This window comes from Eschrichtius robustus, chromosome 19, assembly GCF_028021215.1.
Source record: "Eschrichtius robustus isolate mEscRob2 chromosome 19, mEscRob2.pri, whole genome shotgun sequence".
Classification (NCBI taxonomy): domain Eukaryota; kingdom Metazoa; phylum Chordata; class Mammalia; order Artiodactyla; family Eschrichtiidae; genus Eschrichtius; species Eschrichtius robustus.
Genome location: NC_090842.1, coordinates 28,237,674 through 28,250,534, shown reverse-complemented (window position 1 = coordinate 28,250,534; position 12,861 = coordinate 28,237,674). Strand labels below are relative to the sequence as shown.

The following is a 12,861-nucleotide window of genomic DNA, read 5'->3' as shown; positions in this document are numbered from 1 at the left end:
TGAGGCTGAAGTGCCCCCTTGCCCAGAGCTGAGTCATGGGCATCCCCCAGTGTCCCCGCCTCGGCTCTCTCAGCCCTGCCCCCTCTCAGCCTCCCTCTGAGAAATCTGTGACTCACGTATGGTCCCGTCATCCCCAGCCGAGCTGGGAGGAGGGAGGAGCCCAGTTGGGGCAGGAGGAGGGTGTCCCCCCACCCAAAAACACAACCCGGCGCTTCTCCGGGCTCCACACTGGCTGCCTGCCTTGCCCGGCCTCAGGAGAGGGGCTGGGAGCCGCCGCACTCACCGGCTCTCTCAGAAACAGGACCACAGCTGGCAGGTTAAGCCTCAGAGGGGGATCTTGAAAGGCGGTTCAGCTGCCCGGCCTCACGCAGGACCTTCTACCCGTCACCAGGTACCAGATCAAGGGCATGACGGCAGGAGCGAGGAGGGATGGGAGTGAGTGCAGCAGAGGGTGGGGTGGCGGTGGACCGGGGCGCTGAAGTCTTGGTATCTGGGTGGGAGCTAGCCCACAGGAGCAGTGCTGTGCGGGGTCTCTAGAGTTGGGGGTGGATGGACAGGGAGACGCCTGGGAAGGGGACGGGCCTGAGAGGATGGAACCTCCCAGAGCCACTAGCCATTTGTTAGCTGGGGAAACTGAGGCTCAAACTGATAGAGTCACTGGGCCCTGCAAGCTGGGTCTGCTCTGTGGGTGGTGAGATACTGTGCTCTCCTGCCCCCACTGTACAGATGGGAGAACCAAGGTTGTGAGAGGACAGGGGGCTTACCTAAGGTCACAGAACAAGTCTGGGGATGGAAAGCCAGCCTCCAGCCTCGGGGAGGAAAGGATGCTGCAGGGGGCTGGGCGTGGGCACTTGAGGGCAGCCTTGCCTTCAGCTGCCCGGGTGCTGCGTCTGGGGCCCCACAGTGAAACAGGGGCAGTCTGGCTCTTCATGGCCCAGGCCACCTTTAGGAGGAGATGGTCTTGGCAGTGGAGTCTGAACATGGGGGACCTGGGATGAGAGAGAACGTCCAGGAAACCAGCAGCAGTAGATGGGGAAGCAGCGGCTGAGGGCTGGAGCGCTCCCTACTTGCTAACCGCCAGACCGCAGGCCCCCGTCTGCCCGGTGCTGATAGGGTTTCCCCACCTGGGAACTGCTGGTTCCTCTCCTCCCCGCCTCCCCAACCAGCCTCCTTCCTGTGGTAACGAGTTGGGCGTCTCTCATGGCCCCATGGGAAGGGGCTGGTGTTCATTTTACTGAGGCAGTGGGGGGGGTGCGTGAGTTAAGGCAGGACCCTCTCACCTGCCCACCTGCCCCGCTCCCATGCTGCCTGGAGCAGCTCTGGCCTGGGCTAGGTGGGGTGGGGAGGAATAGCCTTTGTGGCTCTAGAGGGCCCAAGAAGTTATTATTTTTTTAAAATAAATTTATTTATTTTATTTATTTATTTTTGGCTGCATTGGGTCTTCGTTGCTGTGCGCGGGCTTTCTCTAGTTGTGGCGAGCGGGGGCTACTCTTCGTTGCGGTGCGCGGGCTTCTCATTGCGGTGGCTTCTCTTGTTGCGGAGCACGGGCTCTAGGTGCGCAGGCTTCAGTAGTTGTGGCATGTGGGCTCAGTAGTTGTGGCTTGCGGGCTTAGTTGCTCCGCGGCATGTGGGATCTTCCCGGACCAGGGATTGAACCCGTGTCCCCTGCATTGGCAAGCGGATTCTTAACTACTGTGCTACCAGGGAAGTCCCAGAAGTTATTCATATAAACAATTATTGAGCACCTACTGTGTGCCTGGTACTGTTCTAGGGAGGGGGGACACAGCAGCGAAAGAGACAAATGGGGTGTGGGTGGTCCAGAGCCAAGCCCCTGCCCCCTTGCTGCAGACACCCTGAGGGCAGAGGGTTGATTCCTCTCGATTGGAGGCTGAGTGGGGAGAAGCGTCTCGGGTCACTGAGAGCCACCAGCTGCTGAGTTGGTTCCCCAGAGCCCAGGCCAGGGGTCCCGTGAGGTCTTCCCTGCCAATATCCAGGGCAGGACTAGCTCTTGGGACCAGATCTGAGCCCCTTTACTGCAGGGACTCTAGGGACCTGAGACGCAGCCCCACCTTGGTCATAGCGTCACCGTGGCCGCCTTGCCTTGCCTCTCTCTCTGGGCCTCAGTTTGCCCAGTTGCTAAGTGGGCATGTGGGGTGGGTTAATAGCTGCCCAGCCTCCCTTGGTCCCGGTCTTGGCTCCGAGAGCGTCAGGGTCGTGAAGGACACCTCTCCAAGTGTGGTGTGGGAGGCGGAGGCTGTGCTAGGCAGGCTGCACTGTTGTGCTGGCTTTGGTGCCCTGGGCCACTGGGCAGGACCTGGTCAGCCTGGCTGGGACACCCTCATCTTGCCAGGGACACAAACAAACAAGGCAGGATCTGAGGCTGACGAGTCAGATAAGCTTGCTGGTGGAGGAGGAGAGAACTTCCTGACCTGGGAGGACCCGGAGGCTCTGCAGAGGGCACAGAGTCTGGCCTTGGATGCTGGTGGGGAGGGGGAGGAGGGTTTGATGTACACGTATGGGGATTGGAGGGAAGAGGGGGGCGGCGTTCCTGGCAGAGGAAACTGCATGGGAAAAGGTTTGGGAATGATGAGAACTGGGGGGAGTGGAGCAGGCGATGGCACTGGAGACCTGGCATGGGTCATTTTGGGGACCTGGAGTGCCAGGCTGGCAGGTCCCAATCTGCTCTCAGGGGAAGGGATGGCGGGAAGACCTGGGCGGTACTGCAGCCAGGCCAGGTGGGTGCCAGGTGGGGTCTGGGCGCCCAGGGTGCCAGCCCAGCTGGATAAGGAGGGCATTGTTGTGATGCAGGGCTGACCTGGTTGCCCCAGGCCCGGGGCTTCTACTTGGAGGGCAGCTTCATGGCTGTGGGGACAGAGAGGGGAGGTGGTCGCCCAGCCCAGGAGAAGGGCAGGTAAAAGAGGCGGCGGAGCTGTGGCCGGGTCTCTGTGTAGTGGGGGTGGCCTTCCCAGCGGGGCCCGGCATGACAAATTTGGGAGGGGCAGGGCAGGGACAGCCATGAAGGGGGCCACATGGACGGTGCTGTAGCTGAGCCGGGCCCCAGGTCACTTCATCCTCCGCAAGAGCTGCGTGTGGGTGATGGGTGGTGGGACTGCGCCCCTTTCAGGGGTGCAGTGAAGAGTCGGGGGCAGGGCTGGTGAGGGTGGTGGGGGAAATGTGACAACACAGCCCAAACCTCAGTGCTGCCAGCCCACCCAGAACCAGAGCGGGCTCAGCACCCCCAGCCCCAACCCGAGGTGGCCCTGTGGATCTGTCTTCTGACTCACAGCAGATGGGGCATCACGTGAGCAAACGCAGCAGCTGGGGGGACCAGGACCCCGGGGACCAGGCAGATGGCAAGTGGGGGCAGGGCGGGGCTGGCACAGAGGGACCTCTCAAACAGGGTGGGGTGGGGTCCTGGCTGGGCCCCAGCCTCCCAGGCTTGCCCTCCACCAGTCTGGTCCTCACTCCCCATCAGGAGTTCCTTGAGACCCATGGGGAACCCTGCAGATTTGGGAGTCAGGACAGGGCTGCTGAAGGGGAGAGCTTGGAACATACATTTTCTGATCCCTGCCCGGTGCCTGCGCTGGCACCAGTGGGTTGAGACACCCCCTGCAGGCCCCTCAAGCCCCCGGGTCTCCCTGGTTCCCGGGTGGCTCGGCTGGGCTAGAACAGTCCTGGACCCTCCCTGCCCTCAGACTCTGCCGGGCCCTAGGCTCAGCACTTTGCACACATGTTTTTGTTTTTTTGTTTTGTTTTTGGCCATGCCATGTGACCTGTGGGACCTTGGTTCCCTGACCAGGGATCGAACCCAGGCCCCCTGCATTGGAAGCATGGAGTCATTAACTACTGGACCGCCAGGGAAGCCCCTGCACACACATTTATTCCTGCCAGGCACAAGCTCCTGATGTGCCCATTTTAGAGATGAGGACACTGAGGCACAGGAGGCTTACCCAGGAGTGACCTCTTATCTCCAGAGTCTGGGCTGTTTTCACTGTGCTCTCCCGTCCCCCTCATTGGCGAGGGGGCTCCTCAGCCAGGCCAGAGTCTGTGCTGGGGGCCCGAGGACATGTGCCCTTGTCTTGAACCCCATCCCTGCTGCTGCTAAGCCCATGCTCTTCTGGGGCGACAGGACCCACAGGGATAGCAAGGCTGCTTGTCTGGGGAGAATTTTGTTCCTCTCGGGTTGTGTGAACTTGGGCGTCTGCCTCATTTTCCTCATCTGGAAAAAGTGGATAAAATAGTGTCTACTTCAGGGGGCTGTTTTGAGCATCAAGGTGTTCATGCAGTAAAGTGTTTACAACAGCACGTGGCCCATATGTTAGCCTTTACTATTATGATCTCCCCCTTGGGCAAATGGGTGCACTGAGGCCTAGAGATAATGTGTAATAACTTGGGGGCACTTCTTCCTGCCTCCCCGCCCTAAGAGAACTGGAGCCACCTGGGCATCAGCAGGACTCTGCCACCCCCGCCTGCAGCCTGACTTGTGCTTTGGTGGGGAGGCCAGGGTGGTGGGAGTTGGGCTGGCGCTGGCTCAGGCTCAGGCGGTTTGTGGTGCACTTGGCAATTCCAGGCAGGCCGAGATAAAAGCTGAGCCCTGGAGGAGCTGGCAGGGCTTCCAGGCACCAGGGAACAGGCCTCTGCATTAGAGGAAGATGGCCTGGGGGTGGGGGCCTCTCTGTCCGGCCTCCAGTCCCGCTCCAGTGCCCTGAAAGGCCGGTGGTTAGAGTGGAAGGCATGAGGCAGGAGGGTGTGATGGAGGAGTTGGGAAGGGGGATGCTCGCCTCCCAAATTATCAGGGAGCCGATGCTGCGCCTTGCTCGCCCTCATCCAATAGGCCTGCGCCTGGTAGATGTGTGCCTGACCTCGTCGTGGCACTTCCCTCTCCCACACACCTGCATGTGACGTCGCCTGGCGAGAGCTGCGGGCAGTGGGCAGGGCCGGAAGGAATCCTCGTGCGATTTCCTCAAAGCTGTACTTATCCTTTGTCCATGACCATGCCTGGTGCACTCTCATGGGGCTACGCACACACCCCAGACCAGATGGGCAGAGTCTATTCTCCGGCTCCTTGGCTGGCAGCCAAGAATGTGCAGGTCCCAATACCTGGGCCGGGCCCTGGTGCAGCACACATCTCCATTTGTACTGGAAAGGACAGCCAGTGTCTCCTGAAGGAGACCCTGCACCGGGTGTCAGCACACCCGGGAGTCTGGCCTCTGCTCCCCCAACCTGGGCTTGGGGAACCAGAGTTGGGAGATGTAGTAACTGTTGTCCAGGTAGGATGGGGATGCTTGCAGACCCCATGAGCCTAGGGATGAGGGTCTGGCTCCTGGGCTGTGATGCCTTGGACCCATGGCGCATCCTCTTGGGCCTCATGTCATTCCCTAGAGAGGTTGTCACCTCCTCTCCGTGTCCTGCAGATTCCAGCACTGCAGATGGGGTGCCATGCGGGACAATGGGGGCAGCATAGGCAAAGGAGTACACAGAGCTGGATGTGGGTCCAGTTTTACCAGCTGTGTGACCCCACCGGGGAGAAGCCACCTGGGAGAGTGGCTTCTCTCTGAGCCTCAGTTTTCCCAGTTGTAAAATGGGCTTAATAATGCCCACCCCTCACAGAGTGGCTGTGTGCATTGCAGGAGGCCAGGTGCACATCGTGTGGTTCGTGCTTCTGTGTGGTTCCCGTCACTGCCCCGGCTCCCTCAGGAATCTCTGCAGGCTGGTTCTTGGGATACACCTGCCCCCAGGTGCCTAGACCCCAGGATCCTCCCTGGCCACAGGCACGTGCCATTTCCCCTCCTTGCTCCACCTTGGGGAGCCCACGGGGAGTCCAGACAGAAGCTTTGGCATTTGCAGCAGTGGGAATGTGACCCACCTTCATCAGCAAATCCCATGCCTGTGCCGCCTCTAGCCCTGGGCCCCAGGAGCAGGTGGTTGAGGGGCGTGGCGGTGGTTACTTTGCCTTCATGTAGAGAGAAAATGCAAATTTTGATCACAGATTCAGATGGGATCTCAGACCTCAAATAATCCAGCACCTGCGAAAGTATGTCTGTGGTCCCATTGGTTTAGGAAAGCCTTGTGCGTCCAGGCTTCTGCACTGCAGGACTTCTTAAGAGCCTTTACCAGGTGGCTCTGTATGGGACGTGAAGTTTCGGGTCCTGGCCTGGCTCTTAGGCTGTGCACAGTCTTGGGAGCTCCTCTCTGGCCAAGCACCTGGCAAGGGTGTATATGCCCCTAATCCAGTCAGAGGCTGGGGCGTGGGGACAGCTCGGTGCTGCAATCTCCCTGCCCTGAGCGACAGGAACTGGCTCCGATTGGGAAGAGGCTCGGAGCCGGCCTGGCCTAGTCAGAGTACCAGCTCTGTCTCATTCACTCATTCATTTATTAACTAGTTGTCATTGAGCATCTACCGTGGACCAGGCACTGTGGTACTAGGTACTGGAGATATGAGTGATGAGCAAGATGGATGAGACAGAGCAAACATGGAGAAATGGATAGCAAGCACATTGCAGGGTCATTTCAGACAGTGTGAAGTGCTATAAAGTTTATAAGATAAGGTGACATGGAAGAGAGTGATGAATGGGGAGGATAATTTTGGTTGGGTGGACATGGAGAGCTTCTTAGGAGAGGGGACATTTGAATTAAGACCTGAGAAGGAACCAATCAGGGAAAGAACCCCGAAAGAATGTGCTATGTTGAACAGAAAGCGTGTGCAAAGGCCCCGAGGTGTGTCTGAGGATAGAAAGAAGGCTCGTGTGCTGGAGTTGGTGAAAGCAAGGAAGACGTGGGGTGGCGTAAGGTGGAGGGAGTGGAGGGGGGTCGCTAGCTTGTTTTTTGGCAGTCGTGCTGCTCCCTGAGCGTCAGTTATCTGATTTATGAGGCTTATCATTTTGGCCCCGACCTCCACGCTGGTCAGGAGCATTGTGGGTGTTAGGTGAGGATAGTCAATCTCTCTGGCAGAGACTTGGTTCTGGGCAGCTCTGCGTCATTGTAGGTTTTAAAAATTATTGTTATTACAAGTGCTTAGTGACTATGAGTGGAACCGGGGATCCCGTGCCTCTGTTTCTCTGCGTGTCGCTGCAGTTAGTGAGCGCCAAGTGTGTGTACAAGGCCAGGGGTGCCCCATCTGTGCCCTCCCTCTGGCTTCCCTGAACCACAGCCCCCTGCCAGCTCCTTTTAAGTGTAGGATCTTTTGATCCAACAGTGACTGCCTTCTCTGGCCCAGCAGGCCCTGGAATCCTTTCCAGGCAAAGGTTCCACTGAGAACAGGAACTCCTTTCTTTGCTTTCTTTTCCTCTTCCTCTGGGGGCCAAAAATAGTGCCTGAATAGGACACAGCTCTGGGCCGGCAGCGAGACAATAGCCGCCTCCTGGCTCTGGTCCATCGGTGGGGGAGGACGTGATGTTGGTGCACGGGCACACCAGCCCAAGGACCCCAGCCCCTGCTGCTTTTCCCATGGCCTCGGCCAGAAACCATCCCAGAGCCCCTTGGAGTGTGATTGCCAAGGGGATTCCTGCTTATTCTGGGGAAGTGCTCTGAAGACCCTGGGCCCCTGAGCAGCCCCACCCTACCTCCTGATCTGCTGCTGGTCTGGAGCTGAAGGCCTCAGTGTGGGCACCCACGGCCCTGGTTCTCTTCTGGGCCCTGTGTGGCACACAGGGGCCACCCCATGGCTTTGATGTCCTTTTCCCTTTGACTCAGTGGCTACGAAAGGCTTTTTAGAGATCAAAGGGATGTGTCCTCTTCAGATGAGGTGAGCTCCCTGTCAATGGAGGTGATCAAATAAAGTTTGGATGTGCACTGAATGTGAGGTGGGATTAGTCAAGCATCAGATGGATATTGGGTCTTGATGTCTTCATGTCTCAGAGGAGATCATGAGTTGAATTCCATACACCGCTCTTACAAGCTGGGTGGTCTTGAGCGAGTCACATCATGCCCCTGAGCCTCTCTCTCCGCATCTGTAAGATGGTTTCAACAGGGCTAACCTCGCAGAGTGGTGGAAATGGATCTCCAAAATGCTCAGTGTAGTGCCTGGCACATAGGCAGGGTTTCAGAAGCTTTGCCTCTGTTCTCCTCCCTCCCCAGACTGGTACTCACTCTGGGGTACAGAAAGGACCCACTCTTGGCCCCCAGGGAGCTCTGGAGGAAAGCCAGGGGGAACCCCCAGACCCAGGGCTAACTCAGAAGGAAGATTCCTGGTGGATTGTGGCAATCTGGGAAGGCTTCCTGGAGGAGGTACTCCCCTAAGATGCTTCCAGGGAAGTATTGTGCACATTCTGTGCTCATGGCAGCCAGTGGTGGAGATTAGACGGGTGTCTAGTGTGGGTCAAGGCCAAGGCCACAAGCTGGCAGCCTTCAGGGGCAAATGTAGCTGATAGTAGGCATTTTTCATCACAGGGGTAGCCCCCACTAGTGTTCTAAAAAGATTTGGTTTTAAAGTCAATATTGACAAACTTAGGCAGGTGTCCCCCAGTGTACCCCATAATCTGGTGTCCTAAACTCTGCCTTTCTTCCTGCCAGCTCCCTACCTGGCCAGCATCCAAGTAAGGGGAGTTGGGCACAGGACAAATCAGGGCCTGCGCTTTGCTGGGTTGGAGCTGGGCAGTGACGTAGTCCCTGCAGCTGCCAACGGTTGCCAGGGCAACGGTTGCCAGGGGCTGCTGTCACCTGCGCCCCTTTTCCCGGGTTGGCGGCTGGGACTTGCAGCCCGTCTTCCCAGGCTGCCCGCTTTGTTTGAGGCTCTGGTGAGGGGGGCGGGGACCGAGGCTGGGGAGGCTCAGCTTCAAAGTGCCCCTCTGGCCTCTTGAACTGGGGAGAAACTGGCCCACCACCCCAGCGAGCTGCATCCTGCAAACAAGGCGAGCCCTTGGCCCACTCATTCATGCTCTTTATGTATTTATAATCCACTTGATGACACGAAGGAGGAATCCAGGTATGATTCTTCCCCTCCTCCCGCCATTGCTCTCATTCCTGCTCCTGCTCCCCTCTCCTCCCCAAATCCCCACTTCTTATCCCCTCTCCCCTTTCCCTTGTTCACCCCCCTCCCCCTCCATCTCTCTTCCCCTGTATCATCATCTTCTCCCTCCTCCTCTCCCCTCCATTTCCCCTCCATCCCCCTTCCTCCCCTCCCTTCTTCCCAACACTGAGAACTTAGCGGATGGGTAAGGTGGGGTTGGGGCTGGGGTGACACTAGGGACCCTGGGAGAGTCAGAGATGCTACTCTGAGGGGACCTGGTCAGTGAAGCAGATGGCAGATCAGAACGACGAGGAAGTGGTTGGGGGTAAGGGCCTCACACCCCACACCCCTTCTCTCTGCCACACTCCAGCTAAAATTCAATTTCAGTCTCCGGGCTGTACCCCCATTGTCAAAGACAAGCCTCTGAGGATGCTGGGAGGGGAGGTCCAGGGCCTGCAGGTGGCTGAGAGTGTAGGAGTGGGGCTGGGATAGGGTCCTGACAGAGCTCCAGGTCCAGGGTCCTCAGAGGAAAGTGTTCAGCTAATCTCGAGGAAACACATTTTTGGAAGCATCTTTTACTACGAATTTTAAAGAGAAGCCCTTTCTAACAGTCAGGTAATGTCAAGGGGAAACGGGCTGCAAAATCAAGAGCATGGGTTCTGGAGCCAGGCCCTGAGGCTGCACCGCGAGCTGTGTGATCTCCGACGGGTAACTTGATCTTCTAGGGCCTCTGTTTCCTTATTTGTTAAATGGGCATAACGGTACTCGTCTCATAAGATTTGGGGAAGGATTAAATGTGTTCGTTTGTGTAGAGAGCTTAGAATCAAGTCTTGCATTTTCAGAGAGCTTCATTAATGCTAGCTTTGTGGCTGGAGGTGGTGAGCGCCCTGTCTGTGGGCGTGTGCAAACAGCAGTGGAGGACCCGGTGAGGCAGCGATGTGTGCTCAGAGGGCTGGGATGGGATCCTGGTCTGTGCCTCCGCCGACCTTTCCCGGAGGGAGCTGGAACCTCAGCCTCGCCCAGGCGCACTGCCCTCGTGGGGGAGGACACCTGGCTGTGTGTCCTGTCCACCCCTCAGCCAGGGATCTGGGACCCAGAAGAGAAGATAAATAAAGGGAGGGCTGGCGGCTGACCTTGGGAACGCTAAGGGTCCTATGCTCCAAAGGCGGGCATTCTGCCAGGCCCGGGGGAGTCGAACTGCAGCCCCCTCAAAATGAGCAGGGAGGTGACTGGGCTGACCTTGTAAGCCTGGCCTTGGGCAGGTCGGGAATATAGATGCGGAAGGGGAACTGCAGCCATACAGCTGAGGTCCGTCTGTGGTTTGAGAGGGAAGACAGGCTGGCCAGGAGAGGAGATGGCCAGCATCTTCTTTTCCCCTTGCTGGCAGCTGGGAGGTAAGCCCTGCCCTTCCCTGGAAGCATCCTGAGGCCCTGGGCTGTGGAGAAGACAGACAGGGGACAGGGACCATAGTCACCTCCTCGACAGAGGAAGAAGCTGAGGCCCAGGGAGGGGACAGGCTGCTCCAGAGGTCTCAGGGCCAGTTAGCTGCGGAGCTGGTCCTGGACCCTATGCTACCCCTGCTCTGGGAGTCTGCATTCCCTGGGCAGGTGCTGACTGGTGAGTGCCCTGGGGTCCTGGGGTCCAGCCTCAGCTGCTCCTCTTGGGGAGGGCTGTGGGGAGACTTGGCTGTGGGCTGCAGGCTGCCCCAGGGGCGTGGAGCTGGGCAGGGCCGGCGCCACTGTGCCGGGACTGCTCGTGAGAAGTCCTGCTGCCTGAGCCCCACTCCAGACTGGGCCAGACCTGGGACCCTTCCTAATCCCTCCTCTTCCCTGAGGTTCTAGGTCTTTTCCATCCACACTCAGATTCTGAAAGGCTTTGATTCTCAGCTCCTAAAAGCTCTTGCATCCTCATCACCTCTTTCTCTCTCTCTTTCTTTTTCTCTCTCCCCCTCCCTCCCTCCCTCCCTTTCAGTCCCAACGTTCTAAGTGTCTCAGATGCTTGAGGTGACTGTGGCTGACTTTAATGGAATAGCCAATCTGGAAACAGGGATGGTAGTGCCCCTTTCCCCAAGAGCTGGTGCTTCCGGCCAAAGGGAGGTGGGATGGGGCTGAATATAACCCAGGCTCCCCCAGGACCTCTCACCTGGAAGTGTCAAAGATGGTGATGAGTTGCCCTTGGGAACATCGCAGCCTAAATGGCTCCTGCAGCCCATCTCATGCTAGTTAATGGCCTCTGGGACAGCTCGGAGAGGAGGGGAGGGGAGGGGAGGGGGCTGGAGGCTGGGAGCGGGGATGCTGACAGGCTTCTTTTCTATGTGATGTCAAGATTTCTGAGAGCTCTTTTTTTCATGTTGGTAACAGGTGTCCTGCAAAAGAGGATGCACCGTCACATTGGGCTGGGAAACTAAGCCTGACCAAGCTCTGTGGATTTTCTTTCTGCAGGACTTATCAGAGCCTTTGACGTGTTAATTCACAAGACCAAGTAGGGCCTGCAGTATTTCTCTAACTTGGGAACTAGAGCTTCTTAGGAAATGCTTGGCAAAGTTACGTCATGGTAAAATCAGGGAGATAGCCCCAGAGAAGGGAAGGAAGGGACTCCGGAGACCACAATGGCTAAAAGTACGGGCTTTGAGATTTGGTAGACTGGAGTTTGAATCCTGGCTTGGCTACTTGCTCTGTGATCTTGGATATCACTTAGCCTCTTTGGACTTTCGTTTCCTTGTCTTTACCGTGGGGGCAATAATAGCATTTGTTTCACAGAGGTAAGGTGAGGATTGAACGATCATTTGGGAAAAGTGCTTTGCACGGTGCCGGGCGCAATGTGAGCACTTGCTGAATGGGAACTGTCATCCCCCTCACTCTTCTTCTTGGATTCCAGGGCCCTTTTCACTGTACCAGACAGACCTCTGTTTATTTCCACTCACCATCTGGTGTTCTGCCAGGCATTGTGTGGCTGGAGTGTGGGGGGCAGTCGGGTGAGGATGTGGAGGCCTGAGGCCCAGGGTATGGGGACCTTTACAGACGTGTCACAAGGCTGGCATCCCAGGGAGGACTGGTGTGTGCAGAGCTTTGGAGGTGGGAACGCTCAAGCCCAGGCTCATCTCTGGTGACTGTAGGTTGGCCTCTCTGAGGCCTCTTAAGCAAACACTCCAGTTCCAGATAAAGCAGGCCACCAGATGGGTGGCTCTGGATAGCTGGCGCTCTGGGAGAGCCCAGCATCCTTTCACCTGGGCAGGCGCCCCGCTCCTCCCCTTCCCCGGTCTCCCCGCAGGGCCAGGGCCTGTCTGGGCACGCAGAGGGAGCCATGGCCCAGGGAGTTGGCTGCACCAGAAGCCGTGGGGTGGTGGGCCCTGCGCGGGCGGGGCAGCCCTCCAGCGGGTCTGGTGCAAGAATGTGGGACCCATCCCGGCAGTGAGCAGGCAAGGTCTTGGCATCCGCCAGCCCCTGCGGGCAGGCAGCTAGCTTAATCTTTATTCTCTTTTATTGTAGAAAAATTCCTGAAACCTGAGGTCACTGTGTTTTCCCCAGCCAGGCCAGAACACCCTTCCTGCCGGGAGTTCTGTGTGGTCACCTAGCTGGGGCCTCAGTCACCCGGCTTGCGGAGCAGGAAGAGAAGGAGGAGAGATGGGCTCCATGTGCGCCATCTGTGCTCCCAGGAGCCACGGGCACTGCTGAGAGGCTGGCGGCTGGGCTGGGAGTGAGGCATGGTCCGGGGGCCCACCGGGTCTGATGGGGGCACCTCCTTTGTCTGTTGAGTACGTGGTGTTTCTAAGTCAGATTGACATTTACAAGAGTTTGGAAACGGCTGGTGGAGGGTCCTCTCCACCCCCGACACCACTCCTGTGGAGGAAACACCTGCTATAGAGCCTCCGCTCTCCCCTAACGTTCCTCCTCACTCTCCCACACATGTGGTGC

General features: G+C 57.9%; 1 protein-coding gene across 3 annotated transcripts in view; it reads left to right on the top strand.

The window, feature by feature from the left end:
* The window catches only part of ADGRG1 (adhesion G protein-coupled receptor G1), a 40,046-nt gene that overhangs the window by 7,427 nt on the left and 19,758 nt on the right, over window positions 1-12,861 (top strand). For 2 of the 3 annotated variants that reach the window (XM_068528135.1, XM_068528133.1), the window contains exon 1: window positions 145-391. The exons of the other annotated variant lie outside the window; for it this stretch is intronic. The gene's annotated coding sequence lies outside the window, so the exon portion shown is untranslated. Of the gene's footprint in view, window positions 1-144; window positions 392-12,861 lie in introns of those variants that run through there. 3 annotated transcript variants of the gene reach the window in all.